Genomic DNA, 27,827 nt, shown 5'->3' with positions numbered 1-27,827 from the left:
GAAGCCTACTGATTCAGCATCCTTGGTTTCCATGGTCTGCAGAGCTTTAGCTTGTTGAAGACCCAGGCACACCTATTTTTAGGGAGGGGCAAAAAAGAAAAATTATTCTAAATCAGATTAATTTCAGCTAACCATAGCCTCACATATCACCATGCCAGGAGATTCTTTTCTGACTGAATGATAGGGTTGTGTTTGGATTTTTGCACACTTGTGATGTTGAAATCATAAACAAAAACCTGACAGGAAACGTGAAACAGATCTACTTACATTGTTAGAAAAATACTGTGATTCAAGGTACATATTCAAAATTAAGGCGACAATTTAAATAGGTACAAACTGCATGCAAAAGTAATTGAGATTACTTTCCAAGAACCTAGTAATAGTCAAAGCCTGGAAATATCTGTAAGTATTCTTTAGAAGAAGAGTGGTATCAAGGATTAAAAAGAATATTTAGAAAATAGAATGACTTATATTGTGAGTTTATTAGTATCTAACATAAAGTATCTTTCAGAAGGCTTTCAGATTATCAGCTTGCTTTAAAATACTGCATGTCAATGTTTTAGCCACTGTCAATAAACAGATGTGTCAATAAACGAGAGCAGTGTGTTCTTTGCAGCAGGCAGTGTGTCTCACTTTATTGTAAAGCTCTGGGAAGCAGAGCAGAACCAGGGACCCTTTTGGATTTCTTTTAGCATAAGGTATGTCTATGTGCCTCTGGCTAGAGAAAAGAGGGCTTCTTCAATCAAACCAAACATTACCAAGGACAGTGGAGAGAAATACGAAGGAGAAGTGGAAGATTTATGGTGCAGAGAGTGAGGCTGTATCTCCTTCCCTCTCTGCTCCATGAGTGCTGTCCATGTGCCACATGCTCCACATCACCTACAAGGCTACAGCCCTGCCCTTTCTGTCAACTCATTGATTAGGTGTGCTATCTCCATGGAACATTGCTGACATCAGGTTCCAAATGTGCAGCATTTTCCAGCAGATTCACGTCTAGTGAACAGCAGTTATAAACCTGAAGTCCAAAAGGCTCCTCAGGGCCTTTGAGCTCCTGCCAGATTTCTCTCTTTGGAGCCATCCTTCAGGGCATGAAATACGTGTGACTTCTCTCAGCCAAGGCTCATGCAACATAAAGGTTTACCTTTCTTCAAAATGCTGGTGCTTGTTTTAACACACCTCAGTCAGATGATTACCACATTTTTGCCAGCTGAGCTGCCCAGCACCACATACACTTACCAGCTTACACATCTTTAAAATAATATGGGTTGGAATTATGAAGCTACCATTGGTATTCCAAGGTATTCCCAGGACAAATTATCTTTACAGTATTAATGGAAAGGTTTATAACCATGAAGAGGTATCATCATACATCATATACATTTTTAAAATACATATGCATGGTAGTTTTGATACTCATTTTTCACAGCATTCCTTTGTTAAGATTTTTCTAAAGTCTGAAGGCCATCCTCAAAGCTAGTGGAGGGTAGAAAGAAAGTCAGCGCCTTTAAGGCTCTATTTCCTCACCCTAGCCAGGAAAAAAATCTGATCCTACAACTAGGAACACAGCTTTGACATCTGGCATTGTCCAAACCCCCCATATATCCCAAATCAAAACCTTACAGCTATTTAAAAACCCAGAGAGTGCAAGGAAAGTGAAGGCAAAGTAAATCACACAGGTTGTGACTTCATCCAGAGGACATAATGAGTCAAAGGGCAGAGACCTGACTGGTATTTCTCTTGTCAGGAAAGGGAATTGATGCAGAGGACATCATTTTGTCTGTAACCTGTGTCTAGCAGTACAAGTTGTTTAAGTTTTGCTGTATGCCACTCAATTTTAACAGCAAAGACAAAGGGGTCAGGCAGAAGAATTAAGGTTTAGCCACATGGGCAATGAGCCTAGACAGAGATAGCCAGGTCTGAGAAGGTGTTTATAGCTGTTCCTCAAAGATGGTGAAAATCCAAGGAAGCAAAGCAAATAGCAACTACTTTGGGATTTTCTGCAGGAGCTCACACAATTACCAAAGGGCAGATTTTAGATAGAACCATTAGGTAGTTCCCAAGTCAATAAAAATCATGACATAACTTCATCACCTTCTCTTACTCTGGTGTTTTTCCCTCAGGCCAGACCATACATGTCCCCTCCTAAAACCAAGAAGACAGAAAACTGATTTTTCTTTTCATGAAGGCAAAATGTTATATGATAACTACAACACATTTCACTGGCACCGAGAGTATAGGTGCAAACTAGGAAGATACACAGCACAGAGCATGTTTAAAGGTAATCTAACAAACATTTTCAAACAAGATTTAAATACTGTGCTCCTGCACCTCCAAACAGGAAGCCTTCCATGCAGCAGGGACTTTTAACATGCTCACCACACAACCCACTCTGCCTGTTCCTGTTGCTGTATGCTGCGTTTCCTTTTGGCACCCATGCCTAACCTACTTCCAAAAGAGAACTGAGGTTGTACGCCCAGTCAAGAGCAGCACGGTGTTGATCAGAGAAGCCTGTCACAAGAGGAAGGGATATAGCTTATAATATGAAAACAGAGAGAAAAAGCAGAGTGCAATTCTAGAGCAGTAGCTTTTAAGGCTGTGTACTTTTTTTGATATATTTTACCTCTTGCAGATGAAATCAATGGGCCTGCACTGTTTCTCAAAATCTAAAGTAGACAAGTCCCTTTTTTTATGGCTTAAAAACATAATTTAGCCTTTGCTGAGCAGACTTATTTCTACACACAAAAGATGCCAGTCAATTACATCGAAACAATTTCATTCAGGTCACTAAACATCAGTAGGTAGCATGATTTAGTGCCAGCAGTGTATTATACAGAAGCACAACAATTTGGAGGTTTGGAATTGAAATGGGAATTGCAACGTAGATGAATATTGATGGTAAGAACATACAGCAGCAGGGAGCATCTCGCACTTACCTCATGACCAACCCATTCCTGACAAGGAATCCTCCTCCCACACCATAAAAACAGCTTTGTATTTTCTTAATTCAAGTTAATTTCTAGCATTTGCATGCCAAGTCCTGTGCAAGTATTCAAGTCATATATGAAGAAAGTTAAAAAAAAAAAAAAAAGAGATTATTACAATTAGCTTCATACTTGTAGATTCATAAAATGTACTTTATTTTCTTGCATAATTTAATGTTTTTATTTAAAACTGACATATTACAATATTATATATTCCTGGCTGTGCTTTTTCTCTGAGAAAGAACTAGGATTGGTGATGACTTATATTTATTGATCCAGAATTTCCAACTTCTTAGCTAACTTAGTGAAAGATGTTGTGATTTGGCCTCTATTCATAAAGGCCTAACTTCTAATACACATCAGAAAAAGGATTTCAACATTTTTGTACAAAAATTAACAAAATTCACACCAGCTTTTATAACTAGAAGCAATTTTAATTGCCCATTTTTTATAGGCATGAAGTTATAGGATATGGGGTAATGGCTTAAAAATGAGAATAGGTTTGGATTAGATTTTTGAAAGAAATTTTTCATTGTGAGACTGGTGAGTACTGGAACAGATTGCCCAGAGAAGTTGTGGATGTCCCATCTCTGGAAGTGTTAAGGCCAGGTTGGATGGAACTCTGAGCAACCTGGTCCAGCAGAAGGGGTCATTGGCCACAGCAGGGTGGTTGAAACTAGATGATTTTTAAAATCCCTTCCAACCTGAAACCTGAATAACTTCTTTGCAGGAAATTGACCTGAAGTTATGTCCTCTGTAACACACACTGTTTTTCTGTACACACTATGGGGCTCCTAATATCAACTTTGAGAAATGAGTTCTAATTAAAAAAATAAACAAACAAAAAGCAGCTGTCTCAACCATCATTACTTATCTAATTCAAAATTGGCATGGTCTGTTGACCAGGAGGCAGCAGATAGTTCTTCCAACTACTGCATTTCTCTGTTCAAAGCAACAATTTATTCTTTACTATAAAAAAAATCATCCCAAAGAATGAGGGCTATTTCTGAGCTGTGATTATTACCTCTTGGCTCATATACTCTGACAACCAGAAGTATTACACTATGAAATTCTTTTTCCACATGATGGATTTCATCAATTGCTCTCTAGCAATATCTAAACTATCATGTTACACCAAGCAAAGATCATCTTTACTCTAAAAGATTTGGAATTATGAAAAGATTTGGTATCCTTTAAAATGTGGTTAAATGCAGTTCATTGCCTTCACACTGCTGCTTTTTTCCTCTACACACTGATAATACAGGATCACATGGTCATATTCAAAGGCAAAAATCAAATGAACCAAACACTTACCATATTGTTCTAGCATAGTTTCAAAGTGGAAAACAAATGCCCTACATCTTGGGGAACATGGAGTGAAACCAAAAGGAACAACTGCAGCCTGCTACCAAAAGCAGTGACTTTCCTAAGTTGAAACCAGCAAAAATCCTTTATGTGTGAAATGGATGGGAATTTCAAAAATATTTCTTTCTGACTCCTTGTTAACCTAAATCACACACTCTTCCAACTCTGTCCTTCATTAGGAACAGAAAACAAAGAAAATATGCTACAAAATTGAAAAAAAAAGTTGTTAGAAAGCTTATTCTGCCAATATTGAAAGACACTTAGATACACCTTGGTTTACTAAGAAAAGTTTCTGATAGCAAATAGTTAATCAAGATAGAACCTACATCATATTAATCACTGAAGAGCTTTAGGTAGTAGCAGCCAAAACAACTGTCACAAATTGTGACAATGAATGTTCCAGTAGAAGCTTTTATTATCACCATCTTGAGCCTTGCACAGCTAAAGCATATTTTACAAACTAGAATATATTTTACTAGTCTATAATATACAGCAAGTCAAAGAGAATTATGTATTCCCTGACTGTAAGTAACCATGTGCTCCTTATATCTGTGAAATAGTGTGCAGGGCCATCTTACAAAGTCTGAAAGGTATATACTCCAAGGGTATATACTAATGACTCTGCTCTAACTTTACCCATGAAGTTTGAATTAGACGTTACTGGCTTTGAGAATTAAATACAGCAGGCAAAACCCATCTCTTAACACAGTAACAACACATTCACTCAACCAAAGAAATAATAATGAGTGACCAAAAAACACATTAGTGTGGGCGCTTAGCAACTGTTTAATATAGACACAAAATTTACAAATCATAACACTTAAATAATGACTCATCAGTAGAGACAAATAAGCAAAACCAGTTCAAATTTTAACCTGCATAATGTAAGAGTTCAGCGATTTTTTTTTTAATCGCAATAACATTATTTCTGGGGTCAAATATAATAGCTTAAAAAAACCCTTCAATCTGCATAGACATTTACCTACATTATTCATTTCTAAAACTGCTTTTCAGTTCAGTAACTTCCACTTACTAGTAACATATTTGATTATAAAACTGAGTTCCTAAACATTCTCAAGACAAGCCCCCGATTCTCATCCATTGTTTTAAAAGCAGGAAGTTTCATGAAGTGTAGGAAGCTGACTACAAGAACGTGCCTGAGTAGCAGCACACTGTTGACATTTCTACAGTCACACACTAGTGAGAACTGATTAGATATTAGATTTGATTTCTGTTTGATTGTGGGTTTTTTTGTATTTTGTTTTATAACCTACTGAAATCTGAGTCTGCACCATGCACTCAACAGTCTCACAGCAAAACAGAAACTGGACAAGGAAAAGACAGGAGACAAAAATTATGTATTTCGCATTCTAACCCCATCCTGCCAGAAAATAGGATGCTGCAAAGATCAGTTATTTTCTTACTCTAAGGGCTCTCTCCATCATGGAATCTGTCAGGGTAAATGAGAGAAATAGTCTTAGGAAACTGAAAAAACAAGGCCAAAAATTGTAATCCAGTAACATACAATAGGTACTTGAAGATTTTCTCCCAATGGATCAATAAACAAGTTCTTAGTAATACACATCTTCCCTATAAGCTCCAAACAAAATCAAAATGTATCTACTTGCCTTCCCCATAATACAAAGCTCCCTCTTATTTGGCCACTTAAAATATTTCTGCTGTTTTACCCTTCTGCTTGGTGTGGTGTTTCTGTTACTGTTTCAAGTAGATGTGCCTCTTCCAAAAGGGAAATTATCAGGGTAACAAGGCTGTCAGTGCTTCCCAGTATGCCAGGGGCACTTTGCAGACTGACAAAGGAGCTAAGAAAAAGGAACGGAAATAATCTTCAAGTCCTGACATGTCTGAGATACAACACATTGCACGTCAAATGCAAATGAAGACTGTACACTTGAATTAGCTTTTATTTTGTTGCAAGGGAAGAGATAGTGAAAATAAATAAATTTCTTTCTACAGGCACCCTGAGGCACTTGGGCAAGCTGTTACTAACCATTCCTTTCTCTGCTTTCCCACCCCCCAACCTGCTACATATTCTCTAATTTTAAGCATGCATTTAAAACTGGTTTGTCATTTTAGCTACTCCACAGGATAGATTAGGATCCGCTTTAGGACCTTTTCATTTACTGAACAATCAAACAAAATAAAAGGTTAATAGTTCAATCATAGCTACAAGGAGAAAGGATCAGAAGTCATTCCTGGTATAACCTCATTACTTCATAGACTCAGCTTTTAGTGCCTGTTTTATACATAGCATCTATGAAGTAAACAAAGCATAAGGGCTTTCAGGAGATGTTATACATTATAATGAAATATATCAGAATAATTCCTTTTTTAAAGCACATTCCTCTGTCTCAACTTCATGATTTAAATAGGACACAGTAAAGAGTAAATAATATATATTACAAGAGTGGTAGTCTGGCTTGCTTCCTTTGAGCATAGGTGACATTAGGTTAATTGGTTTTAATGCTGAGGTGAAATTTCTCTATTAACTTCTGTTCTTGTTGTTGGTTTTCTATCCCTGCATTTACTATAATACGATTTACTGAATTAAGAAAACTATTAAAAAATCTGAATTAGCTAGATTTTCCTGTGTGGGAAGAGGAAGGTCAAAGACATACCAAGTGATGCTGCAAGCCTTCAGGGCAGCCAGGAAAAGAAGCTGTATTCCATTACAACAAAACAAAACAAAAACAGTGGGAAAAAAAAGAAATCAAAACAAACAAACAAAAAATCCCCCAAACAATACTTTGGGCAACCTATGCAGCTCTGTGAAAGAATAAGAGATAGCTGAAGTCAGACCTCGCTTGCCAGCAGGCAAAGTTCAAGTGCTCACTGATGTAAGGTCACATTGAAATAGATTGCACTTGAGATGGAATCTTCAGTGATTTAGTTGAACTTTATGTTCCAGATGTCTTTACGTAAAGGTGCTCTTCTGCAACACTTACAAGCTGTGACAGACGTGTTTTATAACCCCTGTGTTTCTGTAAAGGCCCTTACAGGAAAAGATTTAACACAATGGAGATTTTGTCCCGTATTTTCACATTTGCTGTAGAATTGCTCTTAGACATATTTATTCAATAAGCAGGCACACCTGTTACACTTAAATGCAAGAAAGCTGGGTTTATTTCCAAGAACCCACTGTGCTGATGAAAGGTTAGTTACACAAATCAGTTTGACAAATACCAAAACTGATGAAAGCTGCTGTCCTTTGCATGATGTGTTTCACTGTATGATGTGTTTCACTGTTACAAGGTACTGCAGATGGGATGAGCACTTCTGTGACATTTGGTCAGTCAATACGTTTCAGAAGGGAAACGTGGGCAAGAAATGGTCAGTTTTATTTACAAGGGTGTACAAGAAACTTCTCCCAAACATACTGCCTCCAAGAGGCACAGGCTGTGGCTCCTGCCCTATTCTTACAAAACACTGCTGTGTATTAACACTTACAAGGCCTTTATTTATTAACAACTGAGGCCTTTGGGCATCTGCACTTCAGCAGCTCTCACTCAGGCAAAAATTTATTAACTTCAGCATGCAGCATCCTAGCAGAACATTACTATCACCCTCTCTCATCATGCAGGTAGTTTGATCATCACAGGATATCATCACAGGGAGCATAAATTATTTTCTCTTCTAGACAGAGAAAATCAGGAGGTATTACAAATGTGAGATAAAAATGAAGGATATCTACACAAACCCCCTTTTTTGTAGTTTTCATTACAGGGCATATGAGGAATAATGAGAGGATAGCTATATTTCTTTGGTCTACTGACATAAACAGTAAAGAAGGATAGGAATTTTATAAAGCAGGGTAATTTGCAGGGCATTAAACTATGTTAATGCAAATAAATGAAAAGTAGGAAAATTTAGGTTAAATATTGTAAAACACTGGCAAGTAGGTCATATCTGTTTTACAGAGGAACTTTGCCATTTGGGACACATAAGCCAGCACACCAAAGCCATCAAGAATTTGTGGAAACACAGGTATGAATTAGATAATCTAATATTTTTAGAATAATCTCAATTCTTAGACCATATGAAAATGAGGCCTAGTTAGCAGTACCAATGTTTCTAATATTTGCCATTCTTTTTGCAACCAGCTCAGTTTGGAAAGTTGAAGTCCTTTGAATACAGACAACAACATTAATCACATATCATATTGTACCTTGAGATGGATATCCATTCCTTCTCTCCTTCACACAGGTTGAGAAACCATTAAAGAGAACAAAGCAGAAAGGCACAGCCTGTCAAACTGCACAGCGCTAGAAAGGATATCACACTACTGTTGCTGGCTTCTGTCTTTTCCAGCCTGTATGACAGATGAAAAATTTCATTTTTGTGACAAAAGTAGTAATGAGGATAGAAAATGGCACAACATGAATCCAGCTTTCTGACAGGGCTCATAATGAGAGTCAGAATTGTGCAAAGTTAATTTAATCCCATCACAGCATTAGAACTAAACTCACAGGGGACTTGCTTATACCTATAATTTCCTATATGTTCTCTAAGAGCACAAAGCTTATGTGGAAAAAAGACACAAGAGCAGAATTTTGGAACTAAAAAGGGCTGCACTATCATAAAATAATGTGGAGACTCTGCTAGAAGATCAGTTTCAAGCCTCAGCATTGTAAATGCTGCTAATTGCACCCTCGTAAGTGAATGCATACTAGTACAAGCATTTCTTCATGTACACAACTGATAAAACACAATTGAAAGGTAGATCTCCTCTGACCTAGAAGGTGGAGGCAACTGGCTCTACCATTTGAAGGCAGATGTACTAGCATCCATTTAGGAACCTTGTTCCTGTTAGACAGTAATGCTGTGTGGTATTCCCTAAACAGCAATATGCTATTTTTAATTATTATTTTAAAAGTTGTGTGGATTTTCGAGTTCACCTTTGAGTTTTTAGAAACTATTTTCAGAACTATCACCATCTTTCTTTTCTTTCAATCAGCTGTTGTAAACGAGATTTCAAAATTTTAAGTACATAAAAAACAGTTCTTTAAACAATGTTTAGTTTCTAAGAGTGGAAGAGTATAGTTTCTAAACAGTGCATACAGAAAACACTGTAAACAAAAATAATGCAAAATTAGCTGGCACATTGCCAGGTCTGGAAATGTTCTTATTTTGGGGAATAGTCTCAGTTAGTACTGGAGGAATTCCATCTCATATGATCCCCCAATATGGGAATCTTTTGCTCCGGATATGTAAAAATATCTAGGATAAAATACTCTCCCACTCATTACTTTCCTTCAGTCTCATTATTCAACTGATATTGAAAATACACATGGGATTACAAATTAATCCCTTAGTTAAAAAAAAAAGGGCAGAAATCTAGGTTTACCTTGCATCCTAGCAAGCTGCATAAAGCAGAAGTTATTAGTAAGTCTACACAACAAAATGGGTAGCAAGCAAGGTTGGCTCCTGCTGTCAAAAGTAGTTTATTAGACTGGACTGAAAGTTGCACAGACCCACCCAGTTCCTCAGATAGAAACCACATGGGGCTTGTCTGGAAGCACAAGTGGGCCACTTCCACTCAGCACATTCTTCGCATGTGAAAAGGGCTACTACTTCTATGGATTGCAAAATCCTAAGCGTAATTATTGAAATATATAATTTTATAGATAATCTTTAAAAAATCAAAGTTCTGTAAAATGGGACTGAGAGGATATACGCTGGGAAAAATCTAAGGCATATATGTAAGACAAGATCTTTCATGACTAAGTTACGACAAGACCAAGCATAACTCACTGTTTCATGACCAAGCACAATTCATGTTTCCATATTTTATTTTTGCAAAACTTAGCACTATAGAGAGAAAATGCTGTTGAAGAAAGCAATTACCTTAATGCAGAAGATTTAGTCTAGGGGATATATTATTAGGGAAAGAAAATCATATCAAATTATTTTTAATGGGGGCTTTTAATCCCTTATTTACCTATTGAGATAATAATTAAAGTAAATATCATAGATATTTTCAAAATCTAGTATGGTTTTCTTCTTGTAAGAGCAACATGTCCCTAGTGCAAGGCAATACTTTTTTCTTCAGAGAATAATATTTCTTCAAATATAAAATACAAAAGAAAAGCCCAAATACTATACTTTCAGTTATTTTCCTCTATTTCAGAAGACATTATTTCTGTGACTCCTTCCTGAACCACAGTCACTCATTTATTTTAAGGCTACAGGTTACCAGAAAAGCCAACTAACTGGCACAAAAAAATCTTTACATACTAGAAGGATTCAAATTCTGTTGGAAATATAAACAGAACTATAAATACATATAAGTTATGGTTTATATACCCTTGTAAAAGAGTAGGATGCACAAAGAGTGACAGCAAATCACTTATTTGCAAGCCTACTCTAAGGGTAACAAAGCATTCTCTCGACTGTACTGTCAAAGTTTTGAGCATCTCATTAACTTTTGCAGCAGTAGGTTTGAAAAACAATAAAAGTAGCAGACAAGGAAGGAAGAACTTAAGTAACAATGATATTATGTAGGTTATTAATATTTCTCTGAAGACCTAGAAACCAGCTGCAGTCATGTAGCTGGGAAGACACAGGTGCAGAGGAAGCACCATGAGAAACCATAAGGAGAAGATGACTGACCTAGCATCCCATCACACCACTACTTCAACTAATGGAGAAACAAGCTATACAGTACTCTTTGCAGTTTATTTACCCTTTAAAGTTTTATTTGACTCCTTACATATTTTGCTTGCATTTGCACAATGAATGAGCTGGACTTTCTAGGACACAGAGGAGGCAGGAAGGTGATTTGTTTAAAATCTTTCAATAAAAGAATGATAACAAGCATGAGGAGTGCTAATTTTTTCCACATGAACTCATTTGAACTGCAGGAAAAGTCTTTAGATACCCTTAATAAGTTTTTTGTACTCCTTAGTCCTACAAAGGGACTGCAGGAAAAGTGTTTCATGTGGAAATGGTTGTGGAGCTATTAAGGCCTGGAAGCAACAGTCTCCAGGACATGAAAGAGATTGTAACCACTAATAGTATTGGCCTTGGAGCAAGAGGCAAGCACTGAAGAGATAACCTCTATCACTCTTCAGTGCTTCCAGAGGTTTCAAACAAGCACGTGGCACAGTATCAGTATAAGAAAAGAAATCTTCAAATACCCCACCCTAAACATATGGGTAAAATTTATTTTTTGTGACTTTCACCTCCCAGGATATGACCAGTTGCTTTCACCTTCCAAGAGATGACCAGTTGCTACTGGTCATTGTAGCAAGATCTCATCCTCTAGGATTCCTACAGCAGGTCAGTGGTATTTTTGCATGACAGAATATTATGTGCTGAGCAAAGTGAAACTTACACTAAAAGGTTAAGAGCTATAGTATACAGATGTAAATAGAACTGGACACCTCTATTTTGTGTTATTCAGAATATTCAGATTCTTTTATTATTATTTAGTTAGTTCAAGAAGAAAACTTTTTTTTTTTTTTTGAGGTGAAAGGGGCTGTAGGCAAGCTCTATATGTGTCATACACATACTCAGGCTTGGCATTTCACTGTAGAGTGAATGGTGGAACATATACAGCTTCCCTGACACAACCACACTGGGACAGCTGCCAACCAAACCAGGTCATAAACAGTGCCCCAGCCCTAAATTCCAGGGGATGTTCCACACCTCATACTGTCCATTCTCTTTTAGGACCAGGAAATGTTTATAAGTCCAAAAAAATGCACATTGGTAAATATATAAAAATCTTGTTCTTCTAAATAAGTTGGTATAAAGTGTCATCTGTGCCTACACACACAAACACAAAGATAAAAATTAAATTTCTGAAACTGCAGGCATAAAGTGTATAAGACATCCATTAGTAGGAGCAATGTATTAATAAAAGCATAAATTCAAGTTTCAAACCATCATGGGTACCTCCACACACACTTTCCAGTGTTGCTTAAGAATCCCTTAAAATGTTTGAGGAAGCTGAGTTGATGCAGAACTTCAAGCACAGGGGTTGGAGAAGAAGAGCAAAGAAGTCAACACACGTCTGAGGGTTATAGGGCTCGTGCTAGGGGACCCACACAAGGCCCTCTGCAAATGTGCAGGGGAAGGACAGTCCTGTGAGCTGGGCAGAGACCTCATCCTGTGGCTCTTGCCACAAAGAGTAACCCTGCAGTGCAATCACTGTACACAAAGGGAAACAGGAGCAAAAAAGACAGTTTCAGAAGATGTGTGCATGGATGGATCAAGGAAAATTACAGAGGATTAAAAAAAAAAATATATATATATATATAGCTACACACAAGTTTAGAAAGAATGAAGGGTTGTGCTGTAGATGTTTTCATACTATTTCTAAGAATGATGTCTTCTTCCACATACTCTGAAGTCGAAAGCAGAGAACAACAGTAATTTCTGATGATAATTGTGTTCCTGGAACACCAAATATTGAAGCCAGCATAATATTCAATCAACTTATTTCTTCCAGTTCTCATGATGCACTATGCAATAAAATATGAAAACTCAGACTTCTATGGCTTTATGATACTGTCATGCCCATTGTCTGTTTTTTGTCCAGAAATGACTCTTGTAGCTTTAAGCTAGGCCCAGAGAGGCAGTGGGGAGAAGTACCACGAAATTTGTCTGCAGCAACTGCACTTGCTCCTCCACATTTCCTCTCCTTCACGACTGTGCTTTAGAATATGAGAGACTGAGAGCATTTTTTTCTCCCTTGCTTTTAAACTAGCTGCTAGTTCATCAGTGGAGACAAAAAGTTTTTCTCTTGACTGTGACTTCCTCAGAGGAAGTGTTCAGAGTTCCAGAGGAGCTGTTCAGCTCTGCTCCAATCCACAAGACTGGAGCCCCTGGCCAGCAAACACCAGCAGGGAGAGGCCCTCTTGGACACTGCCCCTCCCAGCTCCCAGTGAGCCACACCCACAGACAGGACTTTGGACTCTGGATCTCTGAATCTACCACCTCTTCAGAACAACGAGAGGTCCCACTGTTCACTATTTTTCATGAACCAGCTGGGGGAAGGGGCATTAAAATCTGCTCTTTAGAGAAGACCCCTTCCGAGGTTTGCCCCCAAAATTTGCCCCAAACTCACTAACTCAAGTGACTCAAGCACTTATATTTTTGAGCAGTTTAGGTTTGTCCTAGGTTACAATGTAAGGCGTACCCAAATTATGTATTCTATCACCATCTTCAGGGGCTGTTGGAACCAGGTGGGGCAGTGTTTCCCTTGCCTCCTCCCTCTGGACTATCTTCTGTTAATGGGCCATCAAGGCCTTGCTCCCCTCTGGGAGCTCTCTCTGATTAATGGGCAATCAAGGACCCACTGCAGGACTCATAGAGTGATATCAGCTCATTGTGAGATGCTCCGCCCAGGGGGAGGAGCCAACCATTCCCACCTGGATATAATCTGAGATTTGGGACAGCACAGCAGGCTTTACCCACTGGATTTCCAGAGGACAAGAGTTGCCAGACCTTTCTACAGGATCACTGCTTCAACAAAACCGCTTCATCTAGACTGCTACCACCACCCTAACTAACAGGGTGTCAGGTTGTATTCTCTGTCAGTGGTTTTTTGTGCTATTGCTTCTATTTTATTTTACTTTTCTTTTCTCTCCTATTAAATTGTATTTCTGACTTAGAGTCTCTCACTGGTTTTGCTTTCAAAACAGCACAAGGTTATGTGTGTATGGTTTAGTAATGGGAAATGGAATCATTCTTAGAATAAATTCCACCTTTTCCTTGAAGTAAATATTCAATATATGTGAAAAGCATCTGAAAGTTTCACTTTGCCTGTCATTGAGGACAATGGGAGCAACACCATGTAATCTACCAGCCTATAAACCCAGAGTAGCTCATTGGCCTCTGTGCGTTTTACTGCAACTCTTCCCATGATCCTCGCCTACAAATTCACCCTAAAAGCATTGACTTTTAACTTCACTTTTTTTTTTCTTTTGGCAAAATACAATGAGCCTTTGAACAGCACTAAAACCCAAATGGTGCTATATCCCTAAATACCTTAACCTTGGTCTCATATGTTGGTAGGCTAATTGAAAACAAATTTCTTCCCCTGCTTGTCATAATCCAAATTGCTCACCTCATTATCTTTACTTCTGCTGCTTAGTATCATATTTGACTTCAAAAGAGACAGTGAGTCCATGGGCTGTTTCTGACCATCTGTTACTATACTGCATTAAAAGCAAATGTTCACTAGTTTTGGTCTCCTGCCCAAAATCTCTCTTAAAAAAAAAAAAATCACAATATACATAGAAGCACTTCATTTGAGCATGTTTTGCAAAGTTAATGTGAGTGTGCGTTTGTGTTCCTGAATGAACTGCTACACAAACAGTTTATGCTTGCTGAATACAAAATTAATGGAGGAATAGAGAAGGTTTAGGACTGGGGAGATGAAGGAAGAAGAAGACTTGGGATAAGGAACATAAAACAGCTGCCTCTACAGGAGCACCTTCCTTCTCCCTCTGGTTTCTGCTGCCCTTCTATGCTTTAAGGAGGATTGGGCTGCTGATTTGCCTCAATTTTCTCTCCAGGTTTACTGTACTGAACTCCCTGCACTGAACCTCTTGGCATGGGACAATATGACTGAAGTACTTTTGGAGACCTCCCCAGCCACTACACCAGTGCCTGCTCCATTAAGCGTGGATCTCATACCCACAAGAAAAGCTAACATTTTCATAGCAAGAGTCAGAAGCAAATAAAGTCTTATTAAGCTTCTCCTCCCTCAAGGTTACTCTCTCAAGCTAATGACAATATATGAGATAAGTACTGTCAACCCCTGCAGGACACATTAAATTCCAGTTAAATACAGATTAGATGAGTACTGCAAAAATCATAGTTATGAAGGGTACATCCCTTTAACTATCTGGCATCCACTGCAAGGCCAGAGCAACAGCAGGTGCTTCTGTTAAAAGATGAACAGCAGCAAGCAAGGTTTAGATGAAGGTCACATTTCTCACAGTATCCTTCTGGAGGGAAAAAAAAAATGGATCGGATGACTAAGAACAAAGGAAAAAAACCCAACCAAACAAACAGAAACAAACAAAAGGAAACAAAACAAAACAACAACAACAAAAAACCCCCATGAGGTACAGAAAACAGTTGAATAAGAAAAATGCTTTATAGAGAGGGACAAGAGAAATTATATGGAATAGTCTTTATATTCAACTGTTGTAATTTTTGACAAGTACAACCAGCCATAACCCACAGTTGCCATAATCCATCATGGGATAGATTCTTTAGAGTGTACTGCTGGATGGAGAGTCACTTACCCTGCAAAGGCAGCAAGAAAAATGTTGGACAAGTAAGCTTCCTGAACACACTTAAAACTGATAAGATAAGTAAACATGAACACAGGAGTGATGAAGTGTCTGCACTACTATCTGTCTGTAAAAGGAAAACATGCTCTTGGTTGGAATTAGTGATTGAATTGCTCAGACTGGCAGCAGTCTTAGAGAAAAACATTCAGCAACAACAACAAAAATTATGTACTTACCTTTGCCCAAGATTCCCTTACGTTTCAGGGCATAAATTGCCATTAGAATCTCCAAACTCTATGGTGCACACATTTTAGAAAAGTGTTATGGAAAACATGAAGACAACGTCCATGGGAAAACTTACAGGAACAAAATATCATCACCAACACAAATACAGTTAATTTCTTTCTGTAAGGCCACTGCGCATTTTTAGCACCTACATTGAAATATGTCCAGAAAATCCAAATATTGTCTATATAGCTACTTGAAGATAATTTTACTTGATATCTGTACTTGTATTTTTAGATGCACTCTGCTCTTTCATTTTTCTTTTTGGGAAAAGTGAGGGAGAAAGACATAATGAGCACCAGAATTTTTTTTCCTCCTTTCTCCTCACTCCATACCCAATATGCTCATCATTCAACAATACACAAAAGCAGATGCTCCATTTCTGTCAACTCATATATTACTACTAAGTCCATTCATCAACCACAGGATGCTCAAGACAACAACTCTGTTATTAACTAACCAGCTTCTGTCAAATGATTTTACCAGAGTTACTAAATTCACTCTGATTTTCTTCCACATGAAAGACTGCATCAGCAACTAAACAAGGAACATGGCTGCTGGTGAAACTGCTCTTGAGGAAAGAGGATCATCCACCTGTAGAGCAACAGTGCCACTCACACACCACAAGCCAACAACTCAGTTAAAAAAACGCTCAGAAGAGACAAACCCTCACATGCAGTTATTAACCCGCAGCTGGTAACATATTCAGAGCAGTAAAATCACTGACTTCTGTAGAATAACTCTGATTAGGACACAAAAATCCCTCAGCTAGTTTAAACATATATCTTAACTATATCCTCCACTGCTGCTGAAGTTTCTGTAAAGATTTCCCTCCTATCCCACCCACAATCCCGTGAAGTCATAGTGAGGTTAGACTTGTCACATGAACAAGACCATAGATACAGCTTCTCTGCTGTGATTTATAACCCCACCTAGAATTATATAAAATTATATAGAATTTTAAACCTGCCTGAGCCCTTCAGGCACCTCAATTTAAAATGGAAAATGTTGAAAGTAACTTCACTGGTGTGCCGATTTGCAGGTAGGTAATTTTATTTCAAATCACTGCAAAGAGCTGCAGCAGAAAAGACATGCAAGCTGTAGAAATTGGCACTAGTCTAGTCTTTGGAACATATCTCTACATTTAATATACAATAGTAAAAAGCCAAGACAATGCATCAAACCAGGAAATAAGCAGCAATAGTTCATCAAAAAATGGCATATCATATTCCTTTTCTCCCTACTATTTACCCCCAATTCCCCACAAAGAATTACCCTCAAGAAAAAGGCATTTACAGCATTGCACACCATGAAAGAAAGTCTCAGCTCATGGGGCCTCTACTTCTTCATACTGAGGATAAGAAAAACCCAATCCTTTTGCTAACTGAAAAAGTTCCAGGGACATTTATGGACCTGTATGTAAAACTCAGCAACTTGAATTGCATCCAGAAAAGTCTTAGGCTCCACAGGTATCAAAGTAATTTTTCATCAGCTTGAGGCTGATTTAAAAGGTTTAGTACAGAGCACAGCATGTGTATTACATTAATCAAATCTGGACATGAGAGGCAGGCATTTGAGTTTAGGCTTGTGCAGAAGGAATTCTTTCCTCCTCTTTATTTCAGAGGAAGAAAGGCAAGTTGCAGTGGCCACTGGAGGGCCAACCAGGAGCTTGGGATAGCTAGGTAGGACCATACCTTCTCATACCAGCCTTGCTAAAACAAACCTGGGCCATACATCTGTCTCTACATGTTCATTAAGAAGTGAATATAAAAGAAATACTTTCTTCTTATTTTTGGGAAATAAAATGATACTGGACTGGAATCAGACTTTTAAGTGGAAACCTTAGGTATTTTGGAAGATTATTCAATTTATGTTACAAAGGAATCAAGCATAGCTTTATCTTAGGTAAATTCAGAACAACAGGCAGTTGATTCCACCACTTGTACAACTAGCATCAGTTTGGACATTTATGCATGTCCAATGTCCACTATGTATGTCCTGCTACAGCTCAGGCCAATTGCCTGAAGGCCATGGAGGCTGTTAGAGGCCAGTGAGCATTGTTAGAAATTGTGGTACTTCCATTACGTCCCATCACAGCTAGAGGGGAGGATCAAGTAGAAAGAATCAAGAAAACTGGTACAGACAAGAACCTTGGCTGGCTCCAGGTTTTGATGATGAGAAGAACCAAGAATGAGGAAGCAAAGAGTTGGTGTACCTGCTTACAGTTTCCTTAAGTATTAAAGCACAATCTCAATGCAACTGAAAAGCCAGAATCTCTTCTTATAGCTATTTTTGGCTACAGATGTTACCAGCCTCACTTCTGGTTTTTTGGGGTTGTTTTAAGCCTGAAGGAGTCTTTACCTTGGTTACAGCTCACATTTGCTGGTTTCACAGATCATGAATACATTCTACCAATACATCTTGGCAACTGTACCAGATTGTATTGCTGCAAGCATGGACTGTGATAACAAATGGTTCATTGTACTCCTTACAATAATTTAGCTAGGAATAAGTGTTCCAATATTTTTGGTGTAATAAGTAAGAACTGCGCTTGAAAGTTTAATTTGCTTTTACGAACATCAGCTTATTGATTTCTAAAATTAATAAATTCTAAAAATAAATTTCTAGGGTTGCCCCCCAAAAGTAGCTTTTTCTCCCTCTGAAAGGATACTATGGGAATTGTGACCTTTGTCTGAACTAGATTCTGGAATTACATGGTAAACCCAGGAGTTAGGCAAAGCCTGTCTTTCAAAGTCTACATTTTACTGCCATCTCTCTTATGTATACCAAATAGTACCTTACATTACCCACTATTGTTAATGTATTTCCCTACAATCTAAGTATTCTTTTAGATTTCCTCTCTTTTGTAAAAATGTATCAATAGTATGTTTTTATACTTACTGCTCTTTTCTATTCACCCGTACTGTATTTTTAAATTTAGGCAATCAACTACCATAGAGGTCTTAGCCATCAACAAGTCAGTCAAAGGAAAATTCTGAAGCAAAAAAATTCTTACACCTTTACCTTATCCACATACTGTCTCAAAAATCCACTTGAAATTCTCCTAATATACTAATTCACACATGCACTTACAATTTATCATTTGCAAAAATATCAGATTACAATTTTCAGTCATCTTTCTTGTCATATAAACTTTTTGGGGTTATTCTGAATTTTTGTATAAGTCATTCATGTACAGAAAATGAGCAGTAACATATAGAACAGCTCTTCCCTTGCCATTTTTCTAATTACACAACAGGCTTTCAGAAGCATTTTGTTACCCTTTCTGATCAGACAAATAAAAATAATAATTTAAAAAAGTTTTAGATGGTTATTTCATATAAGAGAGAAAAACTGCAATGAAATTAAGTGTATGTGGTACAATCATCTTTACTGACAGAGTGTTGCTTTCTGAGGTCAGAAAAACATCTGAAATAGCTGCCTTGCTTCCATTTCACACATCCTTTAGCCAAATCTAACAGCCAAGTCCTATCTCTAATCTTCCAATCCTCCTATACTACTGCTGAGGGGTTTCTTTCTCCCCTTTCAAAGATCCAGAGACATCCATCTGTATTTTGGAAATGGACACAATTTCAAGATTGAATCCTTCTTTAAAGGAAACAATTTACTTCAAACAAAAAAAATCCTCATATATCTGATACAAATTCCATGGGATATAAAGTTTTAAAGTGCTAGAAGGAAATAAGTGCAGCACAAATTTGGGATGACATTGTGGGATACCATAAATCAGACTTTGTCTCATAACAGGTCATCTTTCACTGAGTAAAAGTTTCATGTTCTCAGCTTGGAAGTCCTAAAAAGCAGAGCACATGTCTAACTTTCCCCATTATGTCTGAACTGTAGAGTGAAAAAGGCAAGGTTTCAGAAAGCCTTCCTACTTATTTGAACACTCTAAGTGTTACAGTGAGATAAGATATATCATAACACTAAACCAGGCCCAAGCACCTTTACAGAATAGTTTTTAGAACACTTATTTAAATAATAACTCCATTTTTCTTGAGAAAATTCTGTCTCCAAACAGTCTGGCATACTGCTGCTCATACTCCTTACATAATTTCCATGTGTGGCCACCTGAAGCAGAGTAGTTTGCAGCAAGAGCTGATGCAGCTGATGTGGCTCCAGGTTACAGGCATAATTTGCAGCAGATCTTGCATAGCTCTCGTGTAGCACAGACTGTGTAAATTGTTAAACTGGCTCCTCTCCTGTTTCTTGAACTAACTGAAGCACTTTGAAAAACCTCAGCCAGAAGAGGTAATCTCAGAACATGAGACCAGCCACCAGCCCTCCCAATGTTTTTTTTGGTTTCTCATAGAACACTCAAGGCTCAGGTACACAACCCATGTTTTGCACAGTGGAGAAGTAAACCCATTGTTGTTCTAAGCCACCTTTCATACCCCTCATGATGTCGTCTAAAGCCTGGACTAACACAGCCAAAACTGTGTATTAAATCAACTTAATTACTGTTACAACTTATGGAATAGTTCTGGGTCCCTCAGAATGTCCCTCACACGAGCACAAAAACCTACACGTGACTGCACTGCTTCACAACTTCCACAGCATTCATGCTGGAATGCTTCTTTAGAAAATAAAATTCTTGAGTACAAGGCTAGAAAGAGTATGGCTTCAAGGAGAAACCAAATATTTCTTTCTCTTTGGCACACGCTGCAGAGCTAAAGTCAGCACAGTCAACTGATTAGATAGAGAAGTGGAAGTGAAGCACTTCCTCGAATTAAAATGTCATCCTTCCACACTTTTCAAACGCTATTTTCTGAGGAATCATTCTAAAGAAAGACTGGCAGTTTTTCCTTTTTGAGGTCCTTGAAGATAGCAGAAAGAGCAATATTTTGTAGTCCATAGGGAGCTTAGACACCAATCTGCTTTCTGTATATACAGTCTCACAGATTGAAGTGCCAAACAGATGAAAGTAAATTTCTGATAAGGCCCTGTTCCTCAGTCCCTCTTGGACTTTCTGAACTGCCCAGCTGTGCACCTCATGGAAAGATGCAGAATACAGATTTGACTTTAAAGGCTGACTTTGCTGGAAGCCAATGTCACAGATCTTCAGTCTTATGTTGTTTAATTTATTCTTAATATTCCTGAGTGGCCTCTGAAGACTTATTTCAAATAATAATTTAAGATTTCACATACTAAACAAATATGGGAAACTTAGTATTAAATGTCAGCTTTGCTTTTTTTCAATTGCATGCACTGCAAAGAAACATAAGACCAGAATGCAGCATCCATATAGTGCATTGTGCAAAGGGCATTTGAAGCAGTGGACATCACTCAGCAGCTGACAGCAGGAGACTTGTATCACAGGTGAACAGCCTCTAAGTGCTCAAAAGTAAAGTGCTTCCACTGGACAGCTACTGTTTAAGAGTTTAAAACAAAAACAAAAAGCTGTGGTAGTATTTCCTGTGCCATGCAGTTGGATTAATGCAAGGTACTCACTGTATTTGCCATTTTGCATAACCCAACATATACTTCTTGGACCAAACTATTTCAACTGGGCTCACTGCTGCTAAAATAATTTACAGCTACAGAAATAAAAGCTGTAAATGTGGTTTTGACAGAGTAATACAACATTAAGCTTTCTGTGACGGGAACTGGAGATGTTGAATATTTCTTAACATACTCAAAGTGATTCCAGTCACTGGATCTGTAATGTTGCTCACTTATTATTAAATGACAGTCATGAAATCCTTATTTTTCCTTGAGTTTTATTCATTATGAAGCATAGCTTCATTTGATTCAGGGTTTCTTGGGTAAGGGTTTTTACTTTATATGCTTACATTGAACCAAACCAGGCATTAACTCTCTGAATTTTCTGGAAGCAAAACCAAAACTTTTATTTGATCGCATTTTTACCTACTTCATTTATGGAGAATGAAATATTTGCTCCTTCAGTCAAGACCAAAATATTTAAGTGTTTTTTATTATTTCAGATGTCTTGAGACACATTACTTCAGCTATAATAAGACCATCACACACCCCAGCCCACTCTGCTACTAGAAATCAATCATTTATTAAATTTGGCAGATTACAGCAATTTTTTCCAGCATATTGGCAAAATACAAAGTACAAGGATTTAAAGTATATCAGAAGCACAACTACTCTGGTGCATGATGAACTTGTCCTAATGATCTGCACTGCTCTGTACCCACTATTCTGGCTATCAGAGCTCCAGTCTTCTCTGTTGCATTGGCAGAGATTACTGCTGCCAGGAACAAAAACAATGCAGGGAGGGAAGAGGATTCAAGTGGATAACCCTCCTGCCAGACAGCAGAACATGCATGAACAAACATACAGTGGCCATGGTCTTTAATTCCTAGGCTCAGTCCAGGAACATTCCTCTGCAGCTCTTGGCAAAGGGCATCCCAAAACTGACCTCTCCTCAGGCACTATTATGAAGATTTGTAATAGAGAAGTTCTATCTGACTCTCCTACATCTGCCAAGTGCTTTTGTCACACACTCAAAAACAAAATTGCCAAACGAAGTTCAAAACTGAATTCTTCATCCTGAAAGTATTCCTTATTAATAATACTTGTTAGCAAAAAAGAAAAAAATGGGCCTGCTTCTCCAATCACTTATGCATGTGAGCAGTCTTAAAAGTACAAAAAGACAAGATTTAGTCAGGGATTTTCATTGCATACTTGCTTTACCAGCTTAACAGCATAGGGATAAATCTTGGCTAAGTATTTGACCTCACAGATATTCTCTCTCCAATGCAATATTAAATAATCTCCCAACCAAACTCACTTTGAAAGGTTCGTGGTACAACATGCCTTTCTAGGGTTTGATTTTGTGGTTTTACTTCTTTTAAGTTAAGCTATATTACACATCCCTCTTTTTACTCTGAGGAGTAGGATTTTTCTGAAAACAAGATTCTTATTGCATTTTTTGCCTCCAGGCAGTAAAAGAATATTTTACTGCAAGTTAGTCAAGCCTGCAGCTGTACCAATTTTTTATAAAACTGTAAATTTGTTCCCCTTCCAAAGCAGAAATCCATTTCTTAAATGACGTGTAGTTCCGTGTTTTGGATCAGCTGTGATTCTGTACACTAATCTGCAATCATGCCTGCACTCAAACACTGTATATTTTGTATATTGCTGTAAAAAAGTAGTGTTGTGTTAGACTAATAGGATTTTCATTTCACGGTTCATTTAGATGAAGATCTACTTATGGATCCCACTGCAGCTTAGCAGACAGGATACTCTCCAGACTATTTGTTCAGCTGTAGTCCCTTCCCATCACTTGGTCCTAAGATACTTCTACTGTACTCTTACCCCTACTAACCGAACGACAGAGTGAATGGCATTTAAGGTCTTATTTTTTAAATGTCCTACTGTGCAAGCACTGTAACTCTTTGTTAAATGTGTGCAGTTATAAAGAGATGCCAGCAAAGCTTATACCTAGGTGAGGAACAGTCCCTACAGAAGATTGAAGTGTATGAACATCTGTCCAAGTGCTTGATGATTTGAGTTTGTTTTTTAAATAAGGTTGCATTAGCAACAGAAAAAACATCCAATACTGTTAAGATTCAATACAGAAAAAGTGTGTAAGCCCTTTTTAATGAACATATTGAAGACTAATAAGATGTGTTTACTATTCAAGCCCTTTACAAACACACTGTGTGTAGACACTCCCTGGAAGATAAATGTTTACCATGGGCCACTTAACCTTCACACCTAAATCTTAGAACAGACACCGTAATACAAAAGTGGACCAGGAACAGGTCATGTCATTTGGTCTCTGCTTGTTGAACTTGTAGATGTCCTAAAACAGCAGAGGTGTTTGTGTAAGGCTGTTCTGCAAAGTTTCAGTGTGGAAAATTGATTACACATCTGTACTGCTCCAGAACAAAAGTTTGCTGGTAGCTGACAGCTTCTCTATCTGCTTTACCTTCCCTGCTGACCTCTACCAGTGCTCCCCAAGTTACCATGGGGTATCCCCAGGATTGTCACCTATCTGTGTAAGCAAGGAATACTACACCCATTTACTTTCCCAACCCTTTGAAGTTTGGTTTTAAAGACAAAGTTTTCCTACATGCATCTGAATCCCAGTGGTGGCCAACACCAAGGAAAAGATGGACTTTTCAAACCATTCAGAATTCCAGTTTGAGACAGACTTCACAAGCACCACAGCAGATCGCCTCAAGACCTATCAGAAGAAAGTGGATTAGACTTCCTTATCACAACACTTCATTTTCTACAGATAGTCTACACAGGCAGAACAAATCTCAGCTTGAGGCACACATCTTCCACATGGGCCTGCCATGCCCGTGCTAATGCAAGAGACTGAGACTACAGAATATAAATTATTTTTTCAGCTTCTAAAAGCCTACACCTCCATCTGGCCCTTAGTAATCAATCCATTACTCTTGCAATATAATTCCTTAGGAAAACAGGCATTTTTTCCCTCTTAGTGTAACAGGTACATATTTTTCTCAATCTTAATTATGTCTTACAAAACACGTTCTCTTTATCTTGGTGGTTTATGCTTTACACACATTATTTCTGCAACCAGAGTCCCAGTACTTAAGAGTAGTGCACGACCTCATCTCCCAGGGAGCACAGGAACAAGTCCTTAATAGATCTGTGTTTTGGAAAGACACAAGAAAATGCTGAGAAATGAATTGTGCCACACAGCTCTCAATTAGCCAGCTAAATTTGGGTGCTTCTGCACAGAACTATTTGTCACTAAGCTGAGTGGCCACGTTTACTGTTCAGTGCTGTGCATTTCATGCAGTCCCTTAAAAATTTTGTTTTCTGAAAAAAGAAAAGTGTACTATAGAAAAAAAATCAGCAGCCAAAAACATAGATTCAAAGGACTGTGTAATAACAAGCAATAACAAGGTTCTGTGTAAGTCATTCTGAAAGCATTTAAAGCAGCACAACATTTATCACTGTCAAGCTATTGAATAGAAACTTCTAAGACAGTAGCAAAAGAGACCAGTTTCTCAACACTTTCTGCTATGTTCCAACATCTTTACCCCCCACCCTCCCTATCCTCCCTTCCTCATCTTTGGTAATCAGCTTCTAGCTCATTTTCCAGCCTGAGGTGCTATCATCACAAATGAAAAAGAAAAGGACATTTAGATGACTTACATTCCTCATTTTATTTTTGGCTTTTTTTGACCTTCTGGCAAGTTGTTTTACCATGAAAATTTTATTAAAGTCTCTATTAAATTCAGAATGGAAGATGTCAAGGAGGATAGGATCTATTTTAAGGGCATTAATAACTATAGAGAAGGCAGTACATTAATGCTGTATCAAAACAGCAAAGGCTATAATAGCTTTCTGCATTATGGAGCATCTTTTCTCCCTTACTTAAGGGAGAGTGCCCTCTTAGATTATTAGTCATTTCTTCATATCTAAAATTAATCTACAATGATTCCTCTGAGGCAAGGAGGTACAATGCTATGGAAATAAGATCTTGGCATAAAACCCTCAAAGCCATGGCATATTGAGAAATGGGTACTTCCCACATGGTCTGATCAACTGTAAAAAGAAACCAGCTGAAATCTGTACTTTTATTCCTGTTTCTACCTCTGCAGGGACTACTGCTCTTTTCAGAATTAACAAAGGGAACCTTTCTGACCCACCTGTCACAGTCATATATGTTTTTTTCATATGTCTTATCTCAAGACGTCCCACAGCCACGCAGCAATTTCCAATTGCATTTCACATTAAACACTTGTGAAACCGCAAATTCTCCATGAAACTCCTTGAAGCCTTACTTTTCCTTTCCAAACCAAAACCTTGTCTGTACATTCCTATCTTTCTCTTATGGGGAAGATCTGTAGGGACACCATCCAGACAGGAACATTGAATTCCAGGACCACAGTAGCAAAGCCAGTGTCCTGTACAGTGCCATGTTACGTGGAAAAGAAAACACTTGCAGCATCACATAGGGCACTATAACCACCACCAAATTAAGGTTGCACAAAAAGGGATCTGTGTGCCCACTCTGAGGGAGCAAACAGAAGCTATGTCTGCTCTAGTGAGCCAAATGCCTGCTCTGCACCTGAGGAAAAGTCTCTCAGTGCAGCTTACATCCACACGATTAAACTGTGCTCCCTTTTCAGTAGGACAGCTCTGTCCACAGAGCGTAGTTTATTAATCCAGACATAGCCCTAAAGGCCAAAACATCAGCAGAGCACATATTATAATGTACAGGGCATATATCAGTAAAAGTGACATTTGCAAGGTCAGGGCTGCAGCATACAGGGACATTCCTTTTCAAACAAAGTAGATTTTGTAAGTGGAAAACAATAATGAGAGTGACACACAAAATAGCTCCCAATCTTTTAGCTGTTCTAATGGAATCTGGAAAAAAATGCTGAGATAAGATGCTCAATATTTTATTAAAAAGGCTGCACTTCAACATTTTAAACAATAATATACTATTTTAAAGTATATAGAAAAAAATCCAGGAAAAGCTGAAGACCAAAAAAAGCCAGACTAAGTTCAGGGATTTTGGTTAAGAGGAGAAAGTGAGGCATTACAAATACCTCCAAAAAAACCCCCCAAATAAATCGAACCTAAAACCTACAAAAAAAAAAAAAAAAAAAAAAAAAAAAAAAAAAAAAAAAAAAAAAAAAAAAAAAAAAAAAAAAAAAGAGAGAGAGAGAGAGAGAGAGAGAAGCAAGGCTAGATAAAAGGGTTATTCAGAAGGGTTATTCTAGGTAGTTGGTAGAACTGGCAGTCAGATAATGCAATAATGATCAAAGGTTATATAAATGGGACAATTGCAACGTACGTATGACAAAGATTTCATTTTGATCATGAGTCCATACATCAAGTGGCAAGTTTAAAAAGTCATGGTGTACAGCACATGCACTGTTTATATAAAGTGACACTGTTATGGGAGCAGCAAAGCAGACATAATGTTCCATTAATGGGCAGAGAAGGTTACCCATACATTTGTACCCAGCAGTCAAGGTCACAAATTTTCCAGAAATACAAAGGACATCTGCTCTTTACAGGGGAGGATAGACATGGGGAAAGGATGTAAAATTGCGTCCCATTTTGGGGTTTTTTTACGTCTACTATCAACAATAGAATACATGGTGCTATTTTCACAAGTGAAAGCTGCCCTTTATTACACTAAAACTAAAGTACATGCACTAAACCAGGTTTCACTGGCCAAACTTGATATCTGTAGACCCTGGGCTCAACACTACCAATTTGTTCCTTGAATTATTGGCCATGAACACAAGGCTAACCAGGCAGTGTGTAGACTGAGCAGGACACACAGTATGGCAGGCCAATTGTCATGACCAGTACTAAGCAGAAACCATTACTGGATCAAAGAATTTAAGTTGTCCACATTTTATTTTAAAATTTTGAAGGGAGGTCAGTAATGAAGGTTTAATAAATTACTGCAGTCTAGAGAAAAAAATCTTGTTATTTCAGAGATAAATGCTTCACAGGAAATAAGAGGTGAGGGGGGAAGAAATCTTTCCCAAACTTTTGCGGGAATGGAAACAAAGCAAAGTTTAAATTACTAACAAAACTAGAGATAAAGGTTGATGAACAAATGAATTAATGAAAAACAGATTAATCCTCCTAAGTAATAGCCCTCCAACTCAGAGCCAGAAGAAGAAATAAGAAAAAACTTAAGAGGCTATTTACTGTGGAAGAGATTGTATCTGTGGAAGAGAGCAGTCACTAACTAAAAATCAAGAACACCTAAAATATTCTGAATGCATAAGATTGCTTTTGAGAAAAGAAATCAAAATCAAGGCATCCAAAACAATCTAGCAGAGGTTTCCAAACAAAGACATCTTTGTGTGTGTTATATCAACTTCTTCAGTTATCTCTACCCAGGAAAAAGCTGTTGACCATACAAAGGCCAGTACCTGAAAACCCAGCTGACTAGTTCTACTGCACAAAAAACACCAAC

Source organism: Prinia subflava, chromosome 1 (genome assembly GCF_021018805.1).
Source record: "Prinia subflava isolate CZ2003 ecotype Zambia chromosome 1, Cam_Psub_1.2, whole genome shotgun sequence".
Taxonomy (NCBI): domain Eukaryota; kingdom Metazoa; phylum Chordata; class Aves; order Passeriformes; family Cisticolidae; genus Prinia; species Prinia subflava.
The sequence above is the reverse complement of the archived record's forward strand: the minus strand, read 5'-3'. Positions refer to the sequence as shown.